Raw genomic sequence first — 23,308 nt, 5'->3', positions numbered from 1 at the left:
CAACTAGACACTTCTAGAGATGTTTGTAAGAATTGCTTACACACTGGTGGATTAATACAGTAGATAATGATACACCTTCCATAAATATGGATGCTAAAAGGATAACAAAAGGACACAAAACATAGTGTAATCCAATTAAACCAGATGGTGTATCTTTTATTCGTTACTTGTCCCACTCACATGGCATAGATGGTATATTTGCATGTAGAAAACATAAACTTTATCTTATATCCTCAAAATCCTGTATCCTCATGAAGTGGAAGCAGTTATATACAAAGTTTATGGTTTCTACATGCAAATTTGCCATCTATGCCATGTGAGTGGGACCAGTAACGAATAAAAGATACACCATCTGGTTTAATTGGATTACACTATGTTTTGTGTCCTTTTGTTATCCTTTTAGCATCCATATTTATGGAAGGTGTATCATTATCTACTGTATTAATCCACCAGTGTGTAAGCAATTCTTACAAACATCTCTAGAAGTGTCTAGTTGCGCCACTTTTTCTCACATTTTCTGTGTTTTGTAATTGCACGGGTTGTTCATCTTGTCCTTGACAGTACCAGGCAAAACAGCCATCTAGTATATTGTTTACCCTAAAGCGCCCTACACACTGGGCGACGGTGACGGGAGATATGAACAATATCGCTCAGAAATGAACGATATATTGTTCATATTGTTTAGTGTGTAGGCACCAACAGTGAACGATGCATGTCCCCGCGGACGTTCATCGTTGGTTTCCCGTTGTTTTTCACTGCAATACAATTTGGACGATAACTATCATTCAGATCATTCATCATCCAAATTGCTGCAGTCGCCCAGTGTGTAGCTCGCTTAAGAGTGGGGTAGGGAGTCAAAGAAACTGCTGGTCCATTCCGTTGGAAAGGAGTTTAGGAGACTACGTGGCCCATACATACTGCCAGTTGTGGCCGCTGCAAATGTCCCTATGCAGTGGGGTGGGGTGGAGGGTGTCCAGCGACAGCTAGTAAGAGGGACAACTGACATGTGGGTGGGTAGAGTGCCCTGGGTAAGGTAGTAGTTGGGGAGAGGGGAGTGGGCAGCAGGATGGTAATCAGCTTTGTTTTTACTTCCTGGTGCATCATTTTAGGATTCGGTTTAGGCTTAGAATAAGGTTTACTGGAAAACCCACATGTTGGCAATCGACATTCTGAAGGTCAATATAATATAAGAGACCTTCTACAACACTGAGGGTAATATCCGGACAGTGCCATATTGTCACACCAAAACAACAAGACGTTGAAAAATGTAAATCTAACAAATTATTTTCAGACTTAACCAAACCTCCAGTAAGTGGATGACTTTATATACACTCAAAGGAACTGGAGTGTTTTCAGTGCAACCAGCCTTCTAACTAATTCACTCTTGAAATTTAGTAGCGGATTAACTGAAAACAAGCCGGTTCCTGTAACTCTAAACCTGTTATATAACAACCATAGTGGCAGATTAAAATAACCGTGAGGATCCTAAACCTTGCGCAAGCAAAACAAACAAGGTTATCCTACAGTAATAGCTGGAAATGTGCATAGGGGCACTCTACTCATCATACAACTACCACCACTAATGTGAAGAAATCACCATTACCCAACAACCCACAATAAACCCCACATACAATGCTATAAAAATAGCTTAAATGCCATCTTGTGTTAAGCCGGGTACACACTTGTATGACGGGCAATTGATCCACTGGTCAAGTCATATTCCCTTTGGCCCGGACCATGCCCAATTGCCTGTACACACCAGCCTGATATAATGAAGGATAGAACGATCACTACTGCATCCTTCATTACAAAGAACAGAGTCGAATACGAAACGTGAGAGCGCGCAATAGTGGGTATGCACTAGCAGATATGCACAATTTGACGGACATATACGGCAAATCGTGAGGATATCAGCCTAGTGTTTACCTAGCCCAAGACATTCTTGATTAATCAGCCTACTTTCAGAGACAGTAACAAAATCACCATACAAGAGAAATGTTACTATAGCCGGGATTCAAAGAGCGGTAGATTACCGCAGGCTAATTGATCCTCCAGGGCTATTCAATTAGCTACGAAGCCACGCGTTATTAGGGTTTTTATTTTCACCTGCCTCAGCAGGACGGGGGGAAAATATAACCAATAACTAAAGGGTTAACTGATGTTGCGACCCTGTTAACATGCAAATTTGTGAACTTTTTGTCACGATCCGGGTTATTGGACATCATTATTTACCTTCCAAGTGTCTCCTGAGACTGGCCCAGCGTTCCAAAACGGGATTCCATCTGCGCTGTCTGCGTGCAGTGCGCTGTATATCATTACCTCAAGTCTCTTTCCTGTGATCCCGCAGCGCTGTCATGACAGTCCTACAGTTTAGTTCCACTGTTTGTAAGAATGGCGTCTCCTGCCCTCCGTGGCCATTACTGCTGTTTACCACATGGAATATACAAACAGACTTTCCCTCCAAATGCAAACATGGGCGCAGCCATGTTTTTCCTCATCACATGTCATTTCACAACCTATCAGCTGCACTCTGGACTCTGCCTTATTATCCAGCCAATGCCTGCTTCCCAGCAGGTATAAATATCCTGCTCCTGGGCTGGATAATCGTCAGTGCTTTGGTTGTCTAACCTATACACGTCTCTCCTGCTTATGGATTCTACTGTTTATATCTCCAGGTATTCCAGCTCCTGTGATTCAGCTCCACTAAGAGACCTGCACCTGTTTCCATCCTGTGGTGCAGCCTGACTTCTGCAGTGTTCCAGTATTGCTCCTGATTACTCTCCACGATCAGACACCGGCTTCCTGCTTCCAGCATTGGTCCTACTTCGCTTCCAGCCTCCAGCAGTGTCCTGGTATCGTTTTAAACTTCTCCTCTCTGCTACACCGCTCTCCATACTTCACAGCGTACTTACCAGCTTTCCACAGTGCTACTGAGTTGCTGGTATTCTGCAAGCGGTGCTTCACAATTTTCTTTAGTTTATTTCCACGTTATAAGCGGTATTCCTAGATCGCCTGCAATCTATGACCATTCTTCCAATGAACCACAGCATCCATCGATGCTCACCATCGGACTCTAAATCTACAGTGATGAGTTCTGTACACCTTTTTACTCATACCGGTTCCATCCGGCACTCTCTGTAATTATACCAAGTACCATCTACTTCTGCATCTGCGTTATTCCAGCCTCTGTGTACCATCTACTGGGCAGTACCAGTTCATACCTCTCCTCAGCGGATAGCTGTGGCATACGGACTTACCAGTTCTGGCAAGGACTCTGTAACATTCTGTTCTGCAAGCCACAGCACTAATTACCTCTGCGCTTCTGGGAACTGTGCTGTAACTTATCACTGCACTTCTACTGTGACGTTATTGCATACTCCAGGTGTCTAAAGCTGTGTGTTCAATAAACTGACTTTACCTTTTTACAACTTTGTTGTTGTGGTCACGCCTTCGGGCAAATGGTACTAAATCTCCTGTTTGTCTAGGAACCCAATGCTACCTCCCCGGTTTCCCTAACACGCCAGCCCCTACATCTGAGGCTTCCCCAGGTCCGGTAATACGAAACTTTAACGGGCATTAACAAGGCTATTATGTGAAAAACAGAGTACAATTCAATTGTCCTGGGCGTTAAAGCCGAAGCCTACCTCCCTTTTCACCCACGGTAATTTAGCGTGGCTAACTGAATCCTTGTCTGTGTGTATACAAAAATGATCTAGATTCCAAAAATAACTCTAGATTTTCACAAACTTTGTTGTAAGATGGGGACATCATGGGGGTACATTTACATAAATTTGTATGACATCTTGTGTAACCTGAGAACATTTTTTAAATAAAGTAACAGAATCACCAAGTGGTAATGAGCATAGTAAACTTTAACACAACAGAATTTTGAGGTAATATATCGTCACACACAGCAGCTGCAAAATAAAAAATGGCATGGTGGCGATGCTTTTGCACCTGGCATCTCCTGTGCGCTAGCAGGCCGCTACCCGCCGCGGCCCAGGTCACAGCGGTTGCATGTGATGTCACACACCTGCGTTGTCTGGACCGCGCCCCGCCAACAGCACTCTAACGCTATTGGCACGGCCCTCCTGCCCCGCGACCACCTCTGCCTCTCAATCAGAGACGATTGCAGCCCAGAGAGGCTTTTAGCATCGCACTGGGCTCCCGGGGTGTGCGAGCGCACTCCACATAGCGATTCAGATTGGTATCGCTGCAGCGATCCAGTCTGAATTAGGCCCAAGGTCCACAGTTCAATAGTGAAGATTTGTACCAAAGGACAGCTGCTAGTCTTAAGGCCCATACACATCTAATGTTTCCTCCTCCCGGGCCGGCCGGCGGCCGACTATACACACTGAGCGATATGACTGCTCATATCGCTCAGTGACGTCACACCCCCGCCAGCCCTGCATGAAGGTCGTGGACGACAGTCCACATCCTTCATGCATGCCCTACCGACAGCGACGATCGTTGCCGACCCGCGGGGCCGCGCATCGGTCGTCGCTGGCAGCATACACACTTAACGATAAAATGAGCGACGTCGCTCAAGGAGGGGGAAAATGAGCGACGTCGCTCATTTTATCGTTAAGTGTGTACGGACCTTTACATTCACTTTTAATATATATCTTTAAGCAGCCATATTTAATCCCCGATTGCTAAAGGTATAGTGCAAATTTGCAACTTTCAGCAATGTTAGTAAACACTATTTATGTCAACACTAAAGATGCAGACACACTGTGCAATATTTTAGTAAATATGGCTCATTTTCCCACTTCGGAGCGAGTTGACTAATATGGCACAGTGTTTATGCCGCAAACGCCAGCCGATGCGTGCTCCTGGGGGTCGTTAACTCCCCCCCCCTGCAGGCCGGCCACGGCGCACTGAGTGATATTGTTTGCGGTATCGCTCAGAGATTACACATTACGTCGGCCAGCCCGGAAGGGAACACAAGGTGTGATATTGCTTGTGGAGCGTATTATAACAGCTTTGTATTGATCAATAGGAAAAGGGATCAAAGTAACACATAATGAGGACTGGATTGGAATTCAGTAAAATCTTAATCTAGCCTATGAGACATATACAAAGAAAGAAATTTGGAGAAGGATGTTTTATGCCTCAAACAATTATACTGTCACCATGTAAAACTACAAGTATGGGAATTCATTACTATAATAGTGTGAGATGTATAAGCATTATTCCATCTTTATTTTTAGGACCACAAGTTTACTGATGGGATAAAAGACAACAGGGCAGCCAAATAAGGTACAAGCTGACAAGTCTTTATTTGGAAAAAGTAGAAACTTAAAATGATTGAACATAAATTAGCTGTTGCACAAGCATAAAATCATGGAGAAACTATATCAGAGCTATCTCCTACAAAGTAACCGATAAGTCCTCATAATTCTCAATGAGGTCTGGACTAATTAATTGGCTCTAAATGGTTAGCGCTGGGTTACAAACCTTATCCGGCATAACTGATACCCCTTTTCAACTGCCGCAAAAACCCGGCTCAGTGGAAAAGGGACCTAGAAAAATAACTAAATTCCCTGTTAATCCAACCCGGGTAGCTAACAGGCTCGGACCCAGGAATGATCCGAGTAGCGGTGCAGCGTGAACAGGTGACCAGGTCCCGTTACAGGCCTATGGAGAGCAGGATCACTGACGCTTGGAGATGAGGTCATCCACAAGCGCCGGCAGAACATAAAGACTGCATAAGGGCGCAGTGTTTATAGGGATAATCTGACTCGGGTTGGAACTGTGTTGGAAAACCTAGGTTGGACCCGGAATATTTGCGCTATCCTGGCAGGACTTTCTTCTTATGGTTCCGGTATGAATGGTCGACTATGTTATGGTTGACAGTCATTAGGTCGACCACTATTGGTCGACATTGACATGGTCGACATGTACACATGGTCGACACATGAAAGGTCGACACATGAAAGGTCGACATGAGTTTTTAAACTTTTTTTGGTGTCGTTTTTTGCGTAAAGTGACTGGGAACCCCAATTAGTGCACCGCTTCGCTCGCCATGCTTCGGGCATGGTGCCTTCGCTTCGCTCGGCACAGATTACCGTTCCAATCGTAGTCCACGTGGAACGTAAACTATGGAAAAGTTCCCCAAAAGAAAAAAAAAAGAGTTAAAAAACTCATGTTGACCTTTTCATGTGCCGACCTTTCATGTGTCGACCATGTGTCCATGTCAATGTCGACCACTAGTGGTCGACCTAATGACTGTCGACCATAACATGGTCGACCATGTGAACGGATACCCTTCTTATATTGCGCAATGTTTGTGTATCCTTTTCCTCCAAAGGGATGCAATGTCAGCAATATCGTAAATGGTGTGCAGTAACAGTAAACTGCTTTTATTTGAATTACTCCCTATAAGAAGAAAACTGGTATACTTACAGTAAGCAAATTTCTACTGATCTACAAGAAGGATGTTATTATTTATATATTTACATTTATATAGTTTCAACATTATACAAAGTGATTCCACAATCTATTCAAGGACAGAATGTTTATTAGCAGACAGCTGGTCTGAAGTCTGACCCTTGACACCTGTGTCAGTGATGTTACGACCATATAGTGACATCTCCAAATACTTCTGCTACAGCATTTCCCATACTTACTCATCTCATACCAGCTCATAACAGACTAAACATGTGTAACAGTACAGAAGAAAGGAAACCGGTACATACACACAGATGCACAGGCCATGAACTGTAGAGATGGAAAAACACTCTGTAGGAGGATAAAAAGGTGAGAACATCCCAAAAAGTACAACAGTAATGATGAAAGAAAAAAGGTAACACTCAGGATAATATATATTAAAATAAAGTGCTAAAGAGAGGCCTCAATTTAGCACCTTTGAATAAATCACTCACTTGCAAGTACAACAAAAGACTCAGGGATCTATTTACTAAGCCGTGGAGCGTGATAAAGTGATTGGAGATAAAGTACCTGCCAACCAGATCCTGTCATTTTTCAAACCCAGCCTGTGACATGGCAGTTAGGAGCTGATTGGCTGGTGCATTATCTCTCTCCAAGGTTTAGTAAATACACCCCATAGTTTGGGGTCTCCACAGTTTTCCAATATAATGAACGATCGTAACTGTAGCAGATATGCGAACAGGGTTACACTGCACAGCCCATGCTGAGAGAACACTGGGAGACAAGTCACAGGTACCGCAGAGATTGCTACAGTGATAATAAGGAGACACCTCCAGGGCAGCAGCAGAAGTGTGGTATAGAGATAAGAGCACTCACCCCTGTCTGAGCTCCCCGGGACTGTACAGACAGACGCGCACACTACAGCTCGGACACCGCACGCCGGCCACCGGCTACCCCGCAGTCAGATGACGGCCATGGAGTAATCACTGATAGAATAGCGGTGTGTAGCAGCAGCATGGCGATGTGTGCGGCGATGGTTACAGCTGTACGGCCGGCCCGGGCTGTGTGTGTGCACCGCGGTAAGTGCCCCCGGGCAGCAGTACAGCGCAAACAATGTCCGGATTCCGCTATAATAATAACAGCAGCAGCGGTTACACGGCGCTGCCGCGGGACATGCCGGGAAAGTCAGGAGACGCCGGTTGCTAGGATACGCCGTTACACAGTGTTGCCCGGGGCAGTAGTCAGTCCGTAAAACGTGACGTAGAGCGGGTCACGCCACGCCCACTGACCGCTGCCTTACACCTGCTACATATACAGGTTCCGTGGTATAGCATTCATTCATTAATAATAATGCACAGATTAGAGACACGGCACAGGTAGTGTCTGTGGGCCGGTGACGGGAGGCCGCACACGTGCTAGTCCGGTATCCGCCCCTCCCCGTGTCTCTCCTGCTGTGACTGTGCCTGCCTGTGTCAGTGTACTCGGTACAGTCACACATTCGAGCTCAGCAGCGCTGGAGGGGCGTGGCCTAAACCGTTCCCTGTGAGTGCGGCGGCGACACTAGCTCGCCCATAGCGGTGCAGACTACACAGCACCAGATCCTCGGCTCAGCCGCGTCGCAGCATTATTACGTCACGAGCGCGACGCTTAAGCGAGCTGGGAGACCACTCTAGTGCCAGCAGTGGGAGATCTGCTGCTGCTGTTCCTGCTCAGGAGGGTGAGGGCGGTGAGTAACCTGCTGCACGGTGTGTCAGGGGGGATATGGCTTCCGCTACACTGCAGAAAATAAGGGGAGCTATTCCTTATTATCACGGTGGCAGTATTTATTATAAATGAGAAGTAAAGTGGCACAGGTTATATCATACTGATACAGTCACACATTTAACATCGTAAATTTATAACTATTCCACTAGATGGGTGGGGGTGTAATATTTGTTACACTAAGGGTGGTGCAGATTATTATTCTGTATAACAGTACACCAATGATTATTTTCAGACTCATGGGGGCACAGATAACATATTAGTATAAAGGTGGCAAAATTATTTTTCCCTCTTTGGTACCTAGGTGTAGCAGGATGGGTCTAATGCTGCGTGGCATTGGTCCAAGTAGCAGCCCAGGGGTCCCCCCCCCCCCCCTTCCTAGAATGGGGATGATTTCCCATGAATCACATGTGAGTTCACATAAGATTCTGTGTCTCTGCTGGGTGGCTTTATTAAAGCTGCTAAAACAGACAAGTGTTGGTGTTGCCTATAGCAGCCAATCAGATTCTAAATATAATTACTCTATTGCATCCTAGAAAATGATAGAATCTGACCACCACTTGTCTTTTTTTCTCTCTTAAGAAGCTTTAGTTTATCTAGCCCTGAGACTGTAAAATATGCTGCTGTGTCGCTTCTGGGCTGGCAACACCGTCCAGTGTTTTGCCATGTCCTTCAGCTAACCCCATACCACAGTACGACACTACTAGAATTGGACATGTTTTGCACCAAAACTTCAAGAGCTTCCCTGTATGGGTAGCATATGCATTAGTTGCATCCCAGTAGAATACGATGGTGTATGCACCCGATTTGTGCCAGGAGATGTTACATGACAGAGGTAGTAGCTATACCTGCCTACTTTCTGCAGTGCCCAGGATCATTGACAATTTCATGGAGTTTACTCAGATTCCTTGGAGTAGTTTCCCAGATTAAATTGTGTCATCTTGGTCCTGCTGCACAATGACGCAACTCATGGCATTGGTTACTAGGAAAAATGGGCCATATTGATTCAGATAAAGTCATCGTGCCTTTGAACGTGCTGCTTGATCCCCTCCTCCATGTGTCAAAAGTTAACAAGTATGGTAGTAAATGTTACAATACATAGCTCAAACACAATATAGTACTTTAGGAAAGTATCCTTCACATGAGACAATGTGTCTGAACAGATAGTAGTATTTACTAAACAGACTCTCCTATCACAAAGTAGAATGCGGAACATCTGGTAACTGCTGTACTTCCTGCTTTAGTCCTTCTCATGTTCCTACAATTGTGGTGTTGGTTACTGATGATAACTCCCTAGTGGCTTGGGTGCCCTCCACCCCCAATAAATAAATAAAAATCCTCAGGTGGAAGTAGACACCCTTCGAATAATAATAATTACAAAAAAAGAAAAGAATGGTTGCACAATATCTATAAATAATATTATTTTTTTATAAATTACATATAAGTTTATTACACCTATGAAATGAAAATAAATTATAAAACCCATCAATCAAATACTATACTATGTATAATAAATTATATTTTCAATAGTAAACATCTATTAAAAAAAATAAAAACAAAATGTAATGTTTCTCCACAAAAAAAAGAAAAAAAAAAGACGTTAATGAAATGGTTACAATGGTACTGGAAGGGGATAGGTGCAGCTAATGTAGGAATTGTGTCCCAGTGGGTTCTGTATTATATGTCTGCATTTCTTAGATTAACATGAGAATGTCGACGTGGTCATTATGTCTGTATTGAATAATGTTGACATGTCCATGATGCCGACTATGTTGACATTTGTTATGTCAACACTTTTTTAATTTTCTATTGCTAACCATAAGTATACTGCAAATGTTGACATTTTGACAGAATGTGGGAGTAGGTTCAATTGAAAGGTAAAACCATCAAGAGCTGCGAAAGAATGATACATGAAGGGACCACTCAGAGAATGCAATGGTTGCACCAAGGGGAATGGAAAATGGGAGACCAAGTAAATATGTGGATAGCCCACAGAGGACATTTAAATGGGCAAAGCAGGTTCAGAGAAGCCTTTGCTGATGAAAACTGTCAAATCAGGAATAAGTCCCTGATCCCATGTGTTTTGGCAAGCTCCGGCAGCCCGTTATCGCCGATTATGCTTTGGGTACCTGAGGCACCTGAAGCATTATCCCTGATAAGTGCTGACATCGGGAGAAAACTTTACCGACATAGGGCCTAATGCGGTCGCCCGTGGGGATCCTATTAGCAGCGGGAAAGTACCGCTGCTAATAGGATACCGCCCATAGAAGAAGAAAGGCATAGACACATACAAAGAGGAGCCATAATTGCGAGCGCGCACACAAATGGGCATGAAAGAGGACTCTGGGACCTACACATTTTGGGTATGGATATGAAGGGTGCTGGAGTAGAGCAATAAAAAGTACTGTACGCAAAAAGGATAATTTTTCCTGCTCTTGCAGTATGAAAAAACATAATTTTTTTTAATCAGAAGGAAACCTATTGACCACTAAAAATAATAATTATTAAAAAAAGTTACAGTAGTAACTTTGGTAGATTTTTCAAGGTAAGACCCTCAGTCTACACCTGACTGTTACCTCTTGATAACACTGTAAAACACTAAAGGTCCATACACACTGGACGTTTTTGCCCAGCGTGTATGCATAGCGATGATCGCTGACATCACTGGGCTGAAAAGCGCTCAGTGCATACACACTGAGCTATTTTCCCCCCTGCCCAGCGATGTCAGCGGGGGTGAGCGGCTTTCCATAGGACGCTATGGAAAGCCGCTTACCCTGCCGTTCATCTACTGGTAATACCAGTAAATGAACGGCGGCTGCCAGCGATGAAGCGGGGGCGCGCATCAGCGCTCACCGCTCATCACTTGTCCATACACACTGTGCGGCTTTGAGCTGAAAGCAGCACAAAACACCAAAAGTGAGCAGCTTTCAGCTCAAAATCACCCAGTGTTTATGGGCCTTAAGGCAGTATTTGGATCACAGTACCTAAGAGTATCAGAATTGTTTTCATGGCACCCCTAGGCCAAAAGTTTCTTATTGAGAAATTTAGAAAAAATATTAAATTAAGTAATGTGTTTATGTGTCATTCTTAGGTTCAACTGTTTTGTGAGGGACAAGATTTGCTTCTATTTGTACACATTTTATGATTGGCAGCCACCAGAACTGGTTTTGTCTATTGCATTTTCCATATATAATTTGAATTGTTCATGGACCACCACCCCAGTGCACCCCTGCAAGTGTCCTGAGGCACCCAGTTTGAGAACCACTGCACCAAGGAGCTGATTCTGGGGTGTTAGCAAAGCAAAAAAAAAAAGCACTGGAAGTAATTTTGCACCTATGGAAAACTACAAATCTAAATTGCAGTGTAAAAATACAACTGTTCAGAGTTTGTGGGCTACGTGCAAAAGCAGCCAGTACTTACGCTGCATACAAAATAATTAAATGTATTTTCACCCGGGATGCTGTCAGAATACCAATGCTGGAATCCCTACACAGCTCGGAATGCCGACGCTGGTATGCCAGTACCGGAATGCCGATCGAGGACTGCTGGAACTTGGCACTGGTAAGCCGCTCAGGAGGGGGTTAGGCTGCGGGGGAGGGTTATGTTTAGGCTGTTGGAAGGGGAGTTTAGGGGGTTATTGGATAATGGTTACCTTACTTAATAGTAACTGTAATGATCTAAAGCACCGGGATGCCGCTGTTGGTATTTTGACAGCCGGCATCCCAAGCGCTGGGAGCCCGCATCCAATCCTTTTCACCTCTTGAATTGCATCATGGTTTGTCCATATGCAAATGTAATTGCTTTATGTTTGTTCTTTGCCCCCAGTTTATAAGCAGGCCCCACAAGCTAGTATGTCATGTCATCCCTCCCCTAGTTAGTAAAGGGAACTCTATTTTTTTTTTTAACAAGTGTTGTGTTTTTTGGGGGTTTTTTTTTGCGTTAATTGATGAAACCAGACATATACATTTCATTAAGCTTGTCACGTAAGGGGAGCATACAGGACATGTGGGAGATTCTGGTGAAATGTATGTGTGTTCGCAACTATATATTTAGTCTCTTCCCATCTACACAGCCCAAATTGTACACTTTAGTGAAACGGTGAATACCGAATTGTTATTTGTTTAGAAGCAGGAAACATATGCAACCATAAAATATGAATACCAATGTCAATATTCTCAGGTAAAAGTATGACACTGGTGAGAGGGCTTGTGTCTCTCCACAGTTGCCCACTTTCTGGTGGGATCAGCTCCCTCCAAGGGAGAAGAACAAGACCTGCACATTCTGCAGATGCAGTAGAGATTTGGAACTCTGGATTTTGTGGATTGCCCAGATCCAGCAGGAACTCATCACAGAGAACAGGAAGAGTTTAAAACTCCCATTCACCTAGAGTTCTGTGCACTGATGCCTGTTAGGGGCCAGCGAGTAGGATGCAGTTTTATAGTGCCAGGGACTGTGGACGTTGGCTGTGCCAGGAGGATGATGGCTGCAGGTCGTTGCAGAAGGATGACTGTTGAGCACAGGGAGTGTGAAGACATTTAATTTTCACCTGTTTTGTTTTTTATTTACCTGTGTGCCCAGGCTGAAGCCTGTGTATGCTATGCGCAGTGTCTGATGCCAGTAAAGACACTGTGTTTCACCTGAAAACCTGCCTACCAAGTCCTTATTTTTCTTACGTCCTAGAGAATATTGGGGTCCACATTAGTACCATGGGATATAGACTGATCCACTAGGAGCTATGGGCACTTTCAGAAATTGACAGTGTGGGCTGGCTGCTCCCTCTATGCCCCTTCCACCAGACTCTGTTTAGAAAATGTGCCCGGAGAAGCCAGTCACGCTTGGGAAGCTCCTGAAGAGTTTTCTGCATTTATTTAATATTTTATTATTTTCAGGCGGGTCTAGTTGGCACTAGACTGCCTGCTTCATGGGACTTGGGGGAGGGGGGGGTTAATGGTCCCTATGGTTAATGGTCCCGTTCCCCACTGACAGGATACTGAGCTCCTGCGGGTCCTATTTGCAAGCCGCACCACGGCGAGCATACAGACCCACAGCACCCCACCACCTCTAACAGAGCCAGAAGACTGAGGAGTGGTGAGTAGGTGGTCGGCGTCCCGGTTAGCGGGTCGCCAGCTGTAATGGCATAAGGGTAGGAGCGCAGCGCTGCATGCACGATGAACTCCAGGCTTCAGATGCATGGTGTGGCGGCTGGAGCCACTACTATTACCCACAAATTGGCATACCTTACAGGGGTTTTAACCCACTGCAGACTTTATTCTGCACCTCAGCCAATATAAAACCCAGGAAGACCGCGCTGCATTGCAGGAGCGGGGCCTTCACTATGAGCAGACCCAGCAGCTCACAAGCGCCATTTTCCCATCTGCAGCTTACACAGGCAGCCTGACAGGGAAGCGCAGCTCCTCCACAAGGACTCCGGAGCACCTCAGCGGTACCAGGTGGTAATAGCAAGGGGGGGGGGGGGGCAGTATTTTGGTGTACTAAACCCTATTAGGGTACTTAGTGTGCGACCCAGCTAAGTTTGTATTTTAGCTATAGGGCGCTGTTTGGCTGGGTCCAATAGAAGGGCTCTGTGTGGGTTAACTGTGCTTTTAACCTATTCCTCACTGTGTGTGTGTGTGTGTTCTTTTACATTTATCATGTCAAAGGAGTGTGTATCATGCACAGCAGAGTGTTTTTCTCAATCTGGGGACTCACTGCCGTGTACTCAGGATAGTACACACTCTCAGGCTAGTGGATCAGAACCTGTATGGTTAGATTCATTAAAAGGGATGATTTCAAATATTTCAAACAAATTATCCCAAAATGAAAAGGATAAGCAATATTTCTCTGACGTCCTAGTGGATGCTGGGACTTCCGTAAGGACCATGGGGAATAGCGGCTCCGCAGGAGACTGGGCACAAAAGTAAAAGCTTTATACTAGCTGGTGTGCACTGGCTCCTCCCCCTATGACCCTCCTCCAAGCCTCAGTTAGATTTTTGTGCCCGAACGAGAAGGGTGCAGGCTAGGTGGCTCTCCTGAGCTGCTTAGAAGTAAAAGTTTAAATAGGTTTTTTATTTTCAGTGAGTCCTGCTGGCAACAGGCTCACTGCATCGTGGGACTAAGGGGAGAAGAAGCGAACTCACCTGCGTGCAGAGTGGATTGGGCTTCTTGGCTACTGGACATTAGCTCCAGAGGGACGATCACAGGTTCAGCCTGGATGGGTCCCGGAGCCGCGCCGCCGGCCCCCTTACAGAGCCAGAAGAGCGAAGAGGTCCGGAGAAAGCGGCGGCAGAAGACGTTCCTGTCTTCAAATAAGGTAGCGCACAGCACTGCAGCTGTGCGCCATTGCTCTCAGCACACTTCACACTCCGGTCACTGAGGGTGCAGGGCGCTGGGGGGGAGCGCCCTGAGACGCAATAAAACACTATAAAAACCTTATATGGCTAAAGAAATGCATCACATATAGCTCCTGGGCTATATGGATGCATTTAACCCCTGCCAGTTTTCCTGAAAAAAGCGGGAGAAAAGGCCGCCGTGAAAGGGGCGGAGCCTTTCTCCTCAGCACACAAGCGCCATTTTCTTTCACAGCTCCGCTGGAAGGACGGCTCCCTGACTCTCCCCTGCAGTCCTGCTACAAGAATCAGGGTAAAACAAGAGAGGGGGGGCACTATTGGCAGCAAATATAAAACAGCAGCTATAAAGGGAGAAACACTTATATAAGGCTATCCCTGTATATATATAGCGCTCTGGTGTGTGCTGGCAAACTCTCCCTCTGTCTCCCCAAAGGGCTCGTGGGGTCCTGTCCTCTATCAGAGCATTCCCTGTGTGTGTGCTGGGTGTCGGTACGATTGTGTCGACATGTATGAGGAGGAAAATGATGTGGAAGCAGAGCAATTGCCTGTGTTAGTGATGTCACCCCCTAGGGAGTCGACACCTGATTGGATGGTCGTATTTAAAGAATTACGTGACAATGTCAGCACTTTGCAAAAAACTGTTGACGACATGAGACAGCCGGCAAACCAATTAGTGCCTGTTCAGGCGTCTCAGACACCGTCAGGAGCGCTAAAACGCCCGTTACCTCAGATGGTCGACACAGACCCAGACACGGATACTGAATCCAGTGTCGACGGTGAGGAGACAAACGTAATGTCCAGTAGGGCCACACGTTACATGATCACGGCAATGAAGGAGGCATTGAACATTTCTGACACTACAAGTACCACAAAAAAGGGTATTATGTGGGGTGTGAAAAAACTACCAGTAGTTTTTCCTGAATCAGATGAATTAAATGAGGTGTGTGATAAAGCGTGGGTTTCCCCCGATAAAAAACTGCTGATTTCTAATAAATTATTGGCACTATACCCTTTCCCGCCAGAGGTTAGGGCACGTTGGGAAACACCCCCTAGGGTAGATAAGGCGCTCACACGCTTATCAAAACAAGTGGCGTTACCGTCTCCTGATACGGCCGCCCTCAAGGAACCAGCTGATAGAAGGCTGGAAAATATCCTAAAAGGTATATACACACATACCAGTGTTATACTGCGACCAGCAATCGCTTCAGCCTGGATGTGCAGCGCTGGAGTGGCTTGGTCGGATTCCCTGACTGAAAATATTGATACCCTGGATAGGGACAGTATATTATTAACTATAGAGCATTTAAAGGATGCATTACTATATATGCGAGATGCACAGAGGGATATTTGCACCCTGGCATCTAGAGTGAGTGCGATGTCCATTTCTGCCAGAAGAACGTTATGGACGCGACAGTGGTCAGGTGATGCGGATTCCAAACGACATATGGAAGTATTGCCGTATAAAGGGGAGGAGTTATTTGGGGTCGGTCTATCGGACCTGGTGGCCACGGCAACGGCTGGAAAATCCACCTTTTTACCCCAGGTCACCTCTCAGCAGAAAAAGACACCGTCTTTTCAAACTCAGTCCTTTCGTCCCTATAAGGGCAAGCGGGAAAAAGGCCGCTCATTTCTGCCCCGGGGCAGAGGAAGGGGAAAAAGACTACACCAGGCAGCCTCTTCCTAGGAGCAGAAGCCCTCCCCCGCTTCTGCCAAGTCTTCAGCATGACGCTGGGGCTCTACATGCGGACTCAGGCACGGTGGGGGGTCGTCTCAAGAAATTCAGCGCGCAGTGGGCTCACTCGCAAGTGGACCCCTGGATCCTGCAGGTAGTATCACAGGGGTACAAATTGGAATTCGAGACGTCTCCCCCTCGCCGGTTCCTTAAGTCTGCTCTACCAACGTCTCCCTCCGACAGGGAGGCAGTATTGGAAGCTATTCACAAGCTGTATTCCCAGCAGGTGATAATCAAGGTACCCCTCCTACAACAGGGAAAGGGGTATTATTCCACGCTGTTTGTGGTACCGAAGCCGGACGGCTCGGTGAGACCAATTTTAAATCTAAAATCTTTGAACACTTACATAAAAAGGTTCAAATTCAAGATGGAGTCACTCAGAGCAGTGATAGCGAACCTGGAAGAAGGGGACTATATGGTATCTCTAGACATCAAAGATGCTTATCTCCATGTCCCAATCTACCCTTCTCACCAAGGGTACCTCAGGTTTGTGATACAAAACTGTCATTATCAGTTTCAGACGCTGCCGTTTGGATTGTCCACGGCACCACGGGTCTTTACCAAGGTAATGGCCGAAATGATGATTCTTCTTCGAAGAGAAGGCGTATTAATTATCCCTTACTTGGACGATCTCCTGATAAGGGCAAGGTCCAGGGAGCAGTTAGAGGTCGGAGTAGCACTATCTCAGGTAGTGCTACGTCAGCACGGGTGGATTCTAAATATCCCAAAATCACAGCTGATTCCAACAACACGTCTACTGTTCCTAGGGATGATTCTGGACACAGTCCAGAAAAAGGTTTTTCTCCCGGAGGAGAAGGCCAGGGAGTTATCCGAGCTAGTCAGGAACCTCCTAAAACCAGGACAAGTGTCAGTGCATCAATGCACGAGAGTCCTGGGAAAAATGGTGGCTTCTTACGAAGCGATTCCATTCGGAAGATTCCATGCAAGAACTTTTCAGTGGGATCTGCTGGACAAATGGTCCGGATCGCATCTTCAGATGCATCAGCGGATAACCCTATCTCCAAGGACAAGGGTGTCTCTCCTGTGGTGGTTACAGAGGGCTCATCTTCTAGAGGGCCGCAGATTCGGCACTCAGGATTGGATGCTGGTGACCACGGATGCCAGCCTGAGAGGCTGGGGAGCAGTCACACAGGGAAAAAATTTCCAGGGCTTGTGGTCAAGCATGGAAACGTCTCTTCACATAAATATCCTAGAACTAAGGGCCATTTACAATGCCCTAAGTCAAGCAAGGCCTCTGCTTCAGGGTCAACCGGTATTGATCCAGTCGGACAACATCACGGCTGTCGCCCACGTAAACAGACAGGGCGGCACAAGAAGCAGGAGGGCAATGGCAGAAGCTGCAAGGATTCTCCGCTGGGCGGAAAATCATGTGATAGCACTGTCAGCAGTGTTCATTCCGGGAGTGGACAACTGGGAAGCAGACTTCCTCAGCAGACACGACCTCCACCCGGGGGAGTGGGGACTTCATCCAGAAGTCTTCCAAGTGATTGTAAACCGTTGGGAAAAACCAAAGGTGGACATGATGGCGTCCCGTCTCAACAAGAAACTGGACAGATATTGCGCCAGGTCAAGGGACCCTCAGGCAATAGCGGTGGACGCTCTGGTAACACCGTGGGTGTTCCAGTCGGTGTATGTGTTCCCTCCTCTGCCTCTCATACCAAAAGTACTGAGAATCATAAGAAGGAGAGGAGTAAGAACTATACTCGTGGCTCCGGATTGGCCAAGAAGAACTTGGTACCCGGAGCTGCAAGAGATGCTCACGGAGGACCCGTGGCCTCTACCTCTAAGAAAGGACCTGATTCAGCAGGGACCTTGCCTGTTCCAAGACTTACCGCGGCTGCGTTTGACGGCATGGTGGTTGAACGCCGGATCCTGAAGGAAAAAGGCATTCCAGATGAAGTCATCCCTACCCTGATCAAAGCCAGGAAGGATGTAACCGCAAAACATTATCACCGCATTTGGCGGAAATATGTTGCGTGGTGTGAGGCCAAGAAGGCCCCTACAGAGGAATTTCAACTGGGTCGTTTCCTGCATTTCCTGCAAGCAGGATTGTCTATGGGCCTAAAATTAGGATCCATTAAGGTTCAAATTTCGGCCCTGTCGATCTTCTTCCAGAAGGAACTGGCTTCAATTCCTGAAGTCCAGACTTTTGTAAAGGGGGTACTGCATATACAGCCTCCCTTTGTGCCTCCAGTGGCACCCTGGGATCTCAATGTGGTTTTGGGATTCCTAAAATCACATTGGTTCGAACCACTTGCCACAGTGGATTTAAAATATCTCACATGGAAAGTGGTAATGCTGTTAGCCCTGGCTTCGGCCAGGCGCGTATCAGAATTGGCGGCTTTATCCTATAAAAGCCCTTACCTGATATTTCATTCGGATAGGGTGGAATTGAGGACTCGTCCTCAATTTCTCCCTAAGGTGGTTTCAGCGTTTCACATGAACCAACCTATTGTGGTACCTGCGGCTACTAGGGACTTGGAGGACTCCAAGTTGCTGGACGTAGTCAGGGCCCTGAAAATATATGTTTCCAGGACGGCTGGAGTCAGAAAATCTGACTCGCTGTTTATACTGTATGCACCCAACAAGCTTGGTGCTCCTGCTTCTAAGCAGACGATTGCTCGTTGGATTTGTAATACAATTCAGCTTGCACATTCTGTGGCAGGCCTGCCACAGCCAAAATCTGTAAAAGCCCATTCCACAAGGAAGGTGGGCTCATCTTGGGCGGCTGCCCGAGGGGTCTCGGCTTTACAACTTTGCCGAGCAGCTACTTGGTCAGGGACAAACACGTTTGCTAAATTATACAAATTTGATACCCTGGCTGAGGAGGACCTTGAGTTCTCTCATTCGGTGCTGCAGAGTCATCCGCACTCTCCCGCCCGTTTGGGAGCTTTGGTATAATCCCCATGGTCCTTACGGAAGTCCCAGCATCCACTAGGACGTCAGAGAAAATAAGAATTTACTTACCGATAATTCTATTTCTCGTAGTCCGTAGTGGATGCTGGGCGCCCATCCCAAGTGCGGATTGTCTGCAATACTTGTATATAGTTATTGTTACAAAAAAATCGGGTTGTTTATTGTTGTGAGCCATCTTTTCAGAGGCTCCTACGTTTATCATACTGTTAACTGGGTTCAGATCACAGGTTGTACGGTGTGATTGGTGTGGCTGGTATGAGTCTTACCCGGGATTCAAAATCCTTCCTTATTATGTACGCTCGTCCTGGCACAGTATCCTAACTGTGGCTTGGAGGAGGGTCATAGGGGGAGGAGCCAGTGCACACCAGCTAGTCTAAAGCTTTTACTTTTGTGCCCAGTCTCCTGCGGAGCCGCTATTCCCCATGGTCCTTACGGAAGTCCCAGCATCCACTACGGACTACGAGAAATAGAATTATCGGTAAGTAAATTCTTATTTTAAGGCAATCTGTAGATGACCTGATGAATAGAGATTCATTGGTTATTCCGGCGTCTAAGACCCCTGCTATTTGTCCACAAAAGCGTACTCTCAGCCAAATAATAAAGGCTGGTACCGATGATGATTATGTATCAGACCCAGAGGAGGGTGAGGTGGACTCTGAAAGGGGGGATGCAGCTTTATCACAGGGGATGCAAGCCCTGATAGAAGCTATTAGAGATGTCCTGCACATTCCTGATAAGATGTCAGAGGACGAGGAGGAATCTTATTTTAATATAAAAAAGAAATCCTCAGCTACTTTCCCTTCATCGAAGGAATTAAATTCTCTATTTGAAGCAACTGAATCCTGACAAGTTTCAGGCCCCAAAAAGGCTACTCGCATCCTTCCTGTTTCCTCAGGATGACAGAAAGAAATGGGAAACCCACCAATTGTTGACGGTTCGGTTTCTAGACTGTCACGTAAGATAGTTTTACCTGTTCCTGGGGCAGCTTCCTTGAAGGATGCTGCAGACAGCAAGATTGAGATTACTCTCAAATCTCTGTACACAGCTGTGGGACCCACTATAGCTTGTGTGTGGATCTCTAGGGCCATTGCAAAATGGTCAGGTAATCTAATTGTCGGGTTAGATTCCTTATCCAGGGGGGAGATAATTTTACTCCTTCAGCGTATGCAGGATTCTGCTAACTTTATGGTGGAGGCCATAAAGGAAATTGGTTTACTCAATGCACGCTCCACTGCAGTAGCAGTATCGGCACACAGGAGCTTGTGGCTACTCCAGTGGACTGCGGACGCGTATTCCAGGAAGGACGTGGAAAGCCTACCTTTTACAAGGGAAGCCCTTTTTTGGAGATGAACTGGATACGTGGATATCCAAGGCTACGGCGGGTAAGTCTACATACCTTCCTTCCGCAGCTCCCCTGGCTAGAAAATCCTACACTGCTCCAACTCTGCAATCCTTTCGGACAGCGAACTTTAAGAACAAGACCAAGGGTTCTTCTACGGCCTTCAGAGGTAATAGAGGTAAACCCAGAAAACCAGCAACTCCAGGTTCACAGGAACAGAACCCCGGTTCTGCTTCCTCTAAGCCTTCAGCATGACTGTGGACCGCACTGCCTGGAAGACAGGCAGGTGGGAGCCCGTTTAAGATTCTTCACGCACAGATGGGCAATGTCTTGCCAGGATCCCTGCATCATAAATCTTATAACCCATGTTACAGACTGGAGTTTTAGGAACTCCCACCTCCAGATTCTTCAAATCAGGCTTACCAGCTTCTCAAGAAGCAAGTATGACTTTACGGGAAGCAATTCTAAAACTGGTACGGACACAGGTCATTGTTCCTGTTCCACTTCAGCTGCAAAGCCAAGGTTATTATTCCAACTTGTTTGTGGTTCCGAAGCCGGACGGTTCAATAAGACCCATTTTAAATCTCAAGTCGTTGAACCCGTACCTACTGGTGTTCAAGTTCAGGATGGAGTCTCTGAGAGCGGTGATCTCAGGTCTGGAAGAGGGGGAATTCTTGGTGTCTCTGGATATCAAGGATGCGTACCTTCATATTCCGATTTGGCCGCCTCATCAGGCTTATCTAAGGCTTGCATTACAGGACTGACACTACCAGTTCAAGGCCCTGCCATTTGGCTTCTCCACTGCACCTAGGGTGTTCACCAAGTTAATGGCAGAGATGATGTTTTTCCTCCGCAAGCAAGGAGTGAACATAATTTCGTATGTGGACGATCTGCTGATAAAAGCACCTTCCAGGGAGAGATTGTTAGACAACATTGCCCTCACAACCCGTCTACTCCAGGATCACGGGTGGATTCTGAACCTACCAAAATCTCATTTGGAACCAACACGGAGACTTCCGTTCCTGGGGATGATACTGGATATGGAGGCACAGAAGGTATTCCTTCCATTGGAAAAGGCATTGGTGATCCAGTCGATGGTGCAGGATGTTCTACGGAAATCCCAGATATCGGTGAATCTATGCATTCGCCTTCTGGTAAAGATGGTGGCTGCTTACAAAGTGGTGCAGTATGGAAGGTTCCACGCAAAGGCCCTTCCAGCTGGATCTGTTGGACAAATGGTCCGGATCGCATCTTCACATGCACCAGAGGATCCATCTGTCGCCAAAAGCCAGGATTTCTCTTCTGTGGTGGCTTCAGACTTCTCATCTGACCGAAGGCCGGAGGTTCAGGATTCAAAATTGGATTCTGCTAACCACAGACGCAAGCCTCACAGGTTGGGGAGCAGTTACCCAGGGGAAACGGTTCCAAGGAAAATGGTCAAGTCAGGAAACCATTCTTCTGATCAACGTTCTGGAACTAAGGGCCATATACAACACCTTTCTACAGGCATTGCATCTAATTCAAGATCAGGCCATTCAGGTTCAGTCGGACAATGTGACGGCAGTAACGTACATTAACTGACAAGGCAGAACGGAGAGCAGAGCAGCAATGTCAGAAGTAATAAGGATTCTCCTCTGGGCAGAAAGACACGCTCTCGCGATCTTCATTCCGGGAGTAGACAACTGGGAAGCAGACTTCCTCAGCAGACACGACCTGCACTCGGGAGATTGGGGCCTTCACCCGGAGGTGTTCGGGTGCTTGACACAACGGTGGGGAATGCCACAAATCGACATGATGGCCTCTCGCCTCAACAAGAAGCTCAAGCGGTATTGTTCCAGGTTGAGGGACCCACAAGCAGTGGTGGTGGTGGATGCTCTGGTGACTCCGTGGGTCTACCAGATGGTTTATGTGTTTCCACCACTCCCTTTGATCCCAAAGATTCTCAAAAGAATAAAAAGGGAAAAGGTTCAAGCAATTCTCATTGCTCCGGACTAGCCGAGACGGGCCTGGTATGCGGATCTACTGGAGATGCTCCTGGAGGAACCGTGGCCTCTGCCTCTTCGCGAAGACCTTCTCCAACAGGGGCCATTCGTCTATCAAGACTTACCACGGCTACGTTTGATGGCTTGGAGGTTGAGCGTCAAATTCTAGCCCGGAAGGGGATCCCCAATAGGGTTATTCCAACCCTGATCCAAGCCAGAAAGGGTGTAACGTCTAAACATTACTACTATATTTGGAAAAAAGAAATCTCTTGATGTGAGAACAGGAAAATTCCTGCGGTGGAATTTAAGTTGTGGCGCTTTCTCCTTTTTCTGCAGTCAGGTGTGGATGTGGGCCTACGTCTGGGCCCCATAAAGGTCCAGATTTCGGCCTCACCATTTTCTTCCAGAAACAATTGGCTTCTCTCCCTGAGGTTCAGACATTTTTGAAGGGGTTCTGCACATCAGACCTCCCTTTGTGCCTCCTACGGCACCTTGGGATCTACACGTGGTGTTGCAGTTCCTGCAATCGGATTTGTTTGAGCCTTTACAGGAAGTTGACGTCAAGTTTCTTACGTGGAAGGCCATTACACTGTTGGCCTTGGCTTCTGCGAGGCGTGTATCGGAGCTGGGGGCGTTGTCTCACAAAAGCCCCTATTTGATTTTTCATGAATATAGGGCTGAACTTAGAACTCGTCAGCACTTTCTACCAAAGGTGGTGTCTGCGTTTCATAGCAACCAACCTATTGTAGTGCCGGTGCTTACCGACACTTCGGCTACTGCAAAGTCCTTGGATGTTGTGAGGACTTTAAAGATCTAT

The 23,308-nt window shown here is 46.5% G+C and overlaps 2 protein-coding genes across 6 annotated transcripts in view; one reads left to right on the top strand and one right to left on the bottom strand.

Annotated features, from left to right (window-relative positions):
* Nucleotides 1–7,685, bottom strand: part of CEP290 (centrosomal protein 290) — a 497,171-nt gene extending 489,486 nt beyond the window's left edge. Inside the window, exon 1 of the mRNA XM_063927658.1 lies at nt 7,270–7,685. The gene's annotated coding sequence lies outside the window, so the exon portion shown is untranslated. The remainder of the gene's footprint in view (nt 1–7,269) is intronic.
* A 48-nt stretch (nt 7,686–7,733) lies between these two features.
* The window catches only part of TMTC3 (transmembrane O-mannosyltransferase targeting cadherins 3), a 263,792-nt gene continuing 248,217 nt past the window's right edge, over nt 7,734–23,308 (top strand). For 2 of the 5 annotated variants that reach the window (XM_063927659.1, XM_063927660.1), the window contains exon 1: nt 7,734–8,119. The gene's annotated coding sequence lies outside the window, so the exon portion shown is untranslated. The remainder of the gene's footprint in view (nt 8,120–23,308) is intronic. The other 3 variants (XM_063927661.1, XM_063927662.1, XM_063927663.1) reach the window with 3 other exon arrangements.

Source organism: Pseudophryne corroboree, chromosome 6 (assembly GCF_028390025.1).
Source record: "Pseudophryne corroboree isolate aPseCor3 chromosome 6, aPseCor3.hap2, whole genome shotgun sequence".
NCBI classification, from domain to species: Eukaryota; Metazoa; Chordata; class Amphibia; order Anura; family Myobatrachidae; genus Pseudophryne; species Pseudophryne corroboree.
This window is presented reverse-complemented; position numbering and strand designations above follow the sequence as displayed.